Source organism: Bubalus kerabau, chromosome 9, assembly GCF_029407905.1.
Source record: "Bubalus kerabau isolate K-KA32 ecotype Philippines breed swamp buffalo chromosome 9, PCC_UOA_SB_1v2, whole genome shotgun sequence".
Taxonomy (NCBI): Eukaryota; Metazoa; Chordata; class Mammalia; order Artiodactyla; family Bovidae; genus Bubalus; species Bubalus kerabau.
This window is the reverse complement of record NC_073632.1, coordinates 35,445,746-35,452,955: the sequence shown is the minus strand read 5'-3', so window position 1 is coordinate 35,452,955 and position 7,210 is coordinate 35,445,746. Positions and strand designations below refer to the sequence as shown.

At 43.7% G+C, this 7,210-nt stretch overlaps 1 long non-coding RNA gene across 1 annotated transcript; it reads left to right on the top strand.

Annotated features, from left to right (window-relative positions):
• The first annotated feature begins 2,458 nt into the window (after nt 1-2,458).
• Nucleotides 2,459-5,204, top strand: LOC129659986 (uncharacterized). The gene is made up of 3 exons (XR_008718281.1): nt 2,459-2,772; nt 4,736-4,819; nt 4,935-5,204. It is a non-coding gene; the product is annotated as an uncharacterized LOC129659986 (long non-coding RNA).
• The last annotated feature ends 2,006 nt before the right edge of the window (nt 5,205-7,210 follow it).

Genomic DNA, 7,210 nt, shown 5'->3' with positions numbered 1-7,210 from the left:
CCGGAGTTTACTCAGACTCATGTCCATTGAGTTGGTGATGCCATCCAGCAATCTCATCCTCTGTCGTCCTGTTATCCTCCTGCCCCCAATCCTTCCCAGCATCAGAGTTTTTTCCAGTGAGTCAACTCTTTGCATGAGGTGGCCAAAGTATTGGAGTTTCAGCTTTAGCATCAGTCTTTCCAATGAACATTCAGGACTGATCTCCTTTAGAATGGACTGGTTGGATCTCCTTGCAGTCCAAGGGATTCTCAACAGTCTTCTCCAACACCACAGTTCAAAAGCATCAATTCTTCAGTGCTCAGCTTTCTTCACAGTCCAAGTCTCACATCCATACATAACCACTGGATAAACCACAGCCTTGACTAGACAGACCTTTGTTGGCAAAGTAATGTCTCTGCTTTTCAAGCATTAGAGAGTATTAACTTACAGTTTTCTTTTTGCTTGGCAATACCTACCTACAAAATACCTATATTCCCAGCCGCTACTGGTCATCTAAGCTGTGTATAAAGACAGAGTAACAGCTGAAAAGAAACATTTTCCACCAAATACCTCTGGCTTCAGTTTCACCAAGTGTTGTGCTTTCTAAGCCCTTCCATAGGAAAGGGCACATATTGGGCTCTGATAATTTAATTAAACGTTGAAAGACACATTGCAGAGAAAAGTTTATTTATAAGTAGGGTAATTAAAAGTAGGCGTTTCAGTATAGTAACAAAATACTCATACCCTATAAATATAAAAAATCAAATATCTGTTTGGCTGTCTCCAACTGACAAATCAGTTCCAGGCTTCTGGGACTAGGGTCCCTATGCCCTATTCAATTTCTTTTTATTTCGTCATTCTGATACGTCATATTTCTTCAAAGGAAACAATCATTTGGGATCCGTATTTGTGGTTCCCAGCATAAAATTATCCTACACAATACTATTTTATCAGTAGGGCCAAATTTCATTTGCTAGGGAAAGCTCTTTGCTTTATATGCTTTCAACAGTCTTAATCTCAGGGGATGTGGGAAGACACTTGCTATTTAAATTTTTTAAACCATTCTCTTTCCTTCATCCCAACGACTCAGTACCTCAGCGGATCTCTACACCACACCTTCATTTCCTGGGAAAGGTAGAAATGCTTTAACAAGTATCTCAGGGCTATTAAAAAAAAAAAAAAAACAAAACACAAAAAAACAAACTACCCTTGGATCCGGACACCCAAGCCCCTGGGGACGCCACCTGGACCAGCCTGCTTCGCTGTTCTTCAGCTTCCCACCCGCAGGTGGCAGCAGCGGGCTCCGAAGCGGGTCTCTCCGCAGGTTACAGAAGCAGAGGCACAGCTTTGGGCCGACGTTCCAGACCCGGGACTGGTGCATCCACCTCCGGGAATCCACATCCAGCCCGGACGGACCCTGAGGCTAAAACACTTGAGTGCGGAAACTGTCTCAGATCCTCTCATTTCTCGAGTGAAAACAAACGTCTGAAGCAGCTACGGAAACTCACTGCGTCCCTAAGCGCCCCCCACCCCCAACCCACCCCAGTTCCCAGTTTTCCCACAACTCCAGAAGCAACCCGGTGCCTTTTCCGGCGCAGGGTCTGTTCCGTAACTCTCCACGCTCCGGCCCCTGCAGATCCTTGGGAGCCGGGAGCCGGGTGCCGGGCGCAGCTAGTAGCGCGTCGGCAACCGCGGCGTCCCTTCTCCTCCGAGCCTTCTGCCACGCGGGCTCTCCGGACGGCCGGGATGCCAGGGTGCACTATTTCATCACCCGTCCTCCGTCCCTAACCTTCCTCTTCGTCCCCTTTTCCCCAAACACACACACACACACACGCACACGAGCGGCTGACTCGCGCGCAGTGCTCCGGGCTCGGTTGCGGGAGCAGGACCGACACCAGCCCAGCAAGCTCCGGACACGCCGCTCGGACTCTCCGCCCCGCGGACCCCAGCGTCCCCATCGCCGCGGCCGCCAACAGTCCCCTCGGCGGTAGCCCCGGCCGGACTGCAAGAAGTCGACGTTCTGCGAGGGGGCGGCGGGGCGCAGGTTGAAGGATTTGTTGTAGGAGGATTAACACATCTGGGCGAAGGGAGGGGCAGCGCCGCTGCAGGACGTGGCACGGACCCCGCATCAAGGCGCGCTGCAGCCGCCGCCGCCCGGGACCGCGAAGCCCGGACGCCCCCGCCCGGCCCGCGCTCCGCCCCCCGCCCGCCGGGCCCCGCAGCGCGGGGCGCGGAGGAGCCGCGGGCGGCGCAGGGAGGCGGGCAGGGCCCCGCACGCGCTTCTGCCGCCCCCGGAGCCGGCGCGCGGAGAGCGCGGGGCGAGCGCGCGTCGGGCGGCGGCCGCGCTGGGGGGGGCGCGGGGCGAGCCGGCGCGGGGAGCGGCGGGGGCGAAACTTCGCGGCCAGATGCCCGAGGGCGCGGCGGCGCTGCGAGGCTGCAGCTGCTGCCCCTGCGGGCCCCGGGCGCGTCTCCGCGGGCACCGCTGCCCGCGGCGCGGCGTGTGCACCGAGCGAGTGAAGGTATGTGTGGCGGGCGCGGCTGGAGCTGCCGCCGCCACCGCCGCCGCCGCGCCAGCAGGTCCTAATGCCTGTCACTTCCCAGGACGCTGGCAGCAGCAGCCCGGAGCCCCCGAGCCCTCGGCAGGTTTGCCCGTCCTTCCCCGCGATCTGATTGGATAAAGTGGGGGCTCGACGGTGGCCGACGTGGGACAGTCTGGCTGTGGCAGGGGTCTCGGAAACCATGGGTTATTGCAGTGGCAGGTGCACGCTTATCTTTATCTGTGGCATGCAACTGGTAAGTGACACTTGGGTCCTCTTATTCTGTAACGTGCCATTGAGATAGTGGGCAGGGGAGTGCAGTAAAAGGTCTGCCGTTGATTAGAATAGAAGAAAAAAGAAAAGGTGACAGATATATTGCCTATGTTTAAAATGCTTTCAGGGGAATGCGCTGCGGGGTACGGGAGAGGTGAGGCTTTCCGCCCCCACCTATGTCTTTTCTTCTGAAGACAGTTTGGCAGGTTCGGGTTAAACTTGTCTTTAATTTCTTTAAGCAAAGCAAGAGGTAGCTCTTGTTCTTTAATGCTTTGCGTTCCTATTAATGTTAACAACATGATAGTCACCTGCAATTTACTATACAGGTGTTAAAACAGAAATAGATTTTTTTTTTTTACTTTTCTTCTCTAATTTTTGCAGTATCTTTGTTTCTTCATCGACGTGTATTGTTTTTCAAGAAATATATTGTGTAAAAAGTATAAGGCTCTAACAAACCATTTTGTAGTGCAGATGGTATCCTTACAGCAGTCTGATCTACAGGACACACCGAGTTTTGAAAGTATGTAGATTGAAGAGAAATACTTAGATGAGCAACAGCATTGCTATAGACTGAACCAGTAGCCCTGAAATCACACTTATTATTGATACAAACAATTCTAAGAAAAAATGTTGTATCTTACATTATGTATGTAATGGCTTCAGAAATAGATAGTGTTGTCTGATCCAGTGGGATGGAGAATTATATATACTTCTTGAGGAATGTTGTACAGTTGCAAAGAGGCAAGAAGCCAATAAAGGAAAACGTCATGTCTCTGAATTTAAATTCCTTAAGGGCAATAGAAGGAGGAGTTGAGGATAGTTTAGAGGTGAAAAATAAACCACTTTTACCAGTTAATTTGAGGTAGGAGGTACTTGCTTACTCCTGTTACCAACAGCTTTCCTTGGAAAGTGTAAGTTAATCTGAATAGCCATTCACATTTCCAACAATTGTTTCATAAAGGCTAAAAGGACTACAAGACTGGAGATTTCTGAGAGCCCACTCAATAATCAAATGAGTAAGGATTTGCTATTGAAACTGATGTGTTCTTCATTGTTTATCAGTTGTCATGAAGCTCATGAGTGGTGGTGGTTGTTTTCTTTAATATTAGCTGAAGGAGTGTTTGTATATTATCTCAAGGATGTTTTTATTCCCCAGGAAAGTTATCTTGAGGATGTATATTTTGGTCTGTGAATTACTTATGCACTGAGAAGAAGAAGATGGAACTATAATTTTAAGAATGTTACATTTTCTTAGTTACTTGTAAAACAGTTTATTTTTCTGTACCACATGTTCAATTAAGTTATGCATTAAAGGTTTTAGTGTTAATGATAAAGCTGATCAGAACAACTAGAGAGCTTACTTTGGTAAACTACCAGTAAGGCCAGGTATGCCAAACTGTATAAACATTTTCAGAACATTCTTAAGTTCATATATGATTCAGAAAAGAATACATTTGCTGATTCACTGTGTAAAAGCATATGAAGCTGTGAGAATGAGTGGGTGGGTAAGAGCGTTTTTATGCTCTTTTCAATTTTGAATTCTAAAAATGTGGTTTAGCAACATTTAGGCTTTATTATGGTAAATGTAGGCATTCCATCTATATGGCACTTTGTGTGATGAATACAAACTCTTCCAGAACTTAAACAGTTTCAGAAAAAGACAAATATACAAATGGGAAGCCAAATATACAAAGTAGCATAATATGGCTAAAGGGGTGTGTGTGTGTGTGTGTGTGTGTGCACCTGCGATTATTTATGTGCATGTGTATATGCAGCGGTGTATTGGAAAGTGCTACATCCCTTATGAAACAGAAATTCTGAATCAAAGCTAAGTTTTCTAACAATATAGAAGTAGCTGCGATATAAAGGTGTTTAAGCAGGTATACGTTTGAATCCTAAGAGGTATTTAAGCTCTATAAGAATCTTGTGATTTTTTTCCCATCCAGACTTTATGTGCCACCAGACTAATATAATTAGCAGCCATGTTAATGCAAATACAGAAGAAAAAAACAAAGGACGAAGAACATCCGGTTGGTTTGATAGGGTGAAATGATCACTCTTAAAGGACTCCAGAGATTCCTGTTAATTGTTGCCTCTTAGAAATATAGTATTTAATTTTAAATAAAATAATTCTTTTGCAAATAGTTGCAACATACTGGGAGAACATGCCCCTGGGGGCCAGCGGCATGTGGGCGCACACAGTAGGTGGGTGCTTATGTTTCCTTTGTTCTGGATAGATTTTTGAAAACTTTATGTATCTATGAGCTATTATGAGTAAAGTTTGTTTTATATGTAGCCAGATTTCCAGAATGTAACATTTTTTGACTCAACAGTTCACCAAGTTTTGTTTACACCTGAAGTGTTTAGTGTCTGTTGTAGTAACATTTGGGCTTTTTTGTAGCTGTGCAGAAAATTTTACATTTATTAAAATTAATTGAAGCCAAAAATTGTTTAAGATAGAAACTTGATTAAGTTTCTTAGTTAAGTAACTATTAACTTTCTAGAAACATTTGACTCCCATTCTGTAAGTAGAGTGTATTTTAACTAGACTTTAAGGAATATGTTTGTCTATATAAACTTGCAACTAAACTTAGTGGGAGATGAGAACCTCATTTATCAGTATGTTATCAGAGTGTATACACAGTGTTCTGATCCTTTGACAAGTGAAGGACAGAGACAAAGGATGCAGAGATATTTACCTGTCAGGATTCTGTATCTTTGTTTTTAATTATGCTAAATGTGCATTTAATTGTACATTTGGCAGACAAGTTTGGATAAACATATCTTCTTTGAAAAATCAGGAAATCAGTTCATAAGACAAGACATTAGAATCTCACGCTTTAGAAATTTAGTACAAAACTTGCATTTTATAAAAAACGTATCTGTGTATATCATTCATTAAAATCTTTGAGCTGTATGATTACTCCAGCTTCAGATTTTAGGGTGATTCTTATGAAAAGGGGGTGTGAATGCTGGAAACAGATTTGCTGCATTTGCAGAATCCAGAGTCTAAGCTCATAATCTGAAGAAGGTAATTTTCTTTTTATCATTTCTGGCCTTAATGCTCAGAAACTGAGGATGTTAGATAGTTACAAAAAGCATCAGTGCTTTTGCAGGATGGTTATGGTGGTACAGGACAAGAACAATCTAACTTCTTCTTTACAGCTTTCAGCAGTTTGTGAAAGAGTTTCTGCTGTTTTTCTTCAGTGTTTGGTTGAATCAAAAAGTACTTTATGCAAATGTTGAAAAAACACTCAGATATCTCAGATATTTCTCAGTGAAAAATCAGCTCCAATCTGGAGGAGCATAGTTTATTTTAGTTTGAAAAGACAGCTTTGCTTTCAAGTAAGGAAATTCTAGACCGCCCACATTTTTGTACCTCAGACTCCTATATGATGCAAAGCCTATGTGTCATAAACTTCTGAAAGAAAGTACAAATTTACACTGAACAGATTAACACTTGAAAATGCCATTCTTGCCATTTGCTCTATGAAGTATCGCTAACTTGGAGCAGGTGCAACTAACAATTAGATTAGTACACGTGTGTGCAGCTGCGTGGAGAAGCAGGTTTGAAACAATTAAGAATGATCAGTTGCTTTTTACTGCATAGTTGCTAAGCTTTTCCGAGTTACACATTTATGGAGAAGGCCTTGAGTGCTTAGATGGACTAAATATAAACAATTTTATCATAATTATGGAGTACTTCAGTTGCATCAATCGTGATTTTATGCAATGTTTATAGTTACAAGTTCTTTAGTTACTTAAAACAAAATAAAGCATTGACATGAAGTGACTTGAAAAGTGCAGGTAGAATCTTATGATTTTCCTAGGTACATATGACAAATTTGAAAGTTCTCTGAAAGTGTAGAACGTTATCTGTCGCAACTTTCTCTCTCTCCGAGAATTTAAAATTTTAGAGTTAAATGCCATTGGTAATAAAATCTTGAGGTCATTAACTGATCTGATTCATGGAGAAGACTAACAATTTCCACATAACATTTCAGAAACTTATGATGGAAGAATACGCTGAGAGTTTGCTAGGTTGTAAAATAACAATAAATTTCTTCCTTTTAACTGTTTTCTGATTTTACACCCTGACATCATCATGTGTATCTCTGTCTTTAATTCACTCTTCCATTGTTATTGAGCATCACTCTGCTCTAACACTGACCAGAAAAAAAAAAGATGTAGAAACTTCTCCCAGTGCCCAGCTCTGTTTCTTGGTTCGCAGACCAAGGGCAGCTTCTTTTCTCATACACCCGAAGTTGCATAGAACCGATCTCTGCAGAGCTGTTTTGCCTTCTTTCTCAAATAAAGGCTTGCATGGGAAGCATCCCGTGCACAGGATGCCAGAGTCATCTGGCTGGGGGCCCATATGTGGGCAATGGCCCAGATATGCAGATGGGCATTCCACCAGCTTT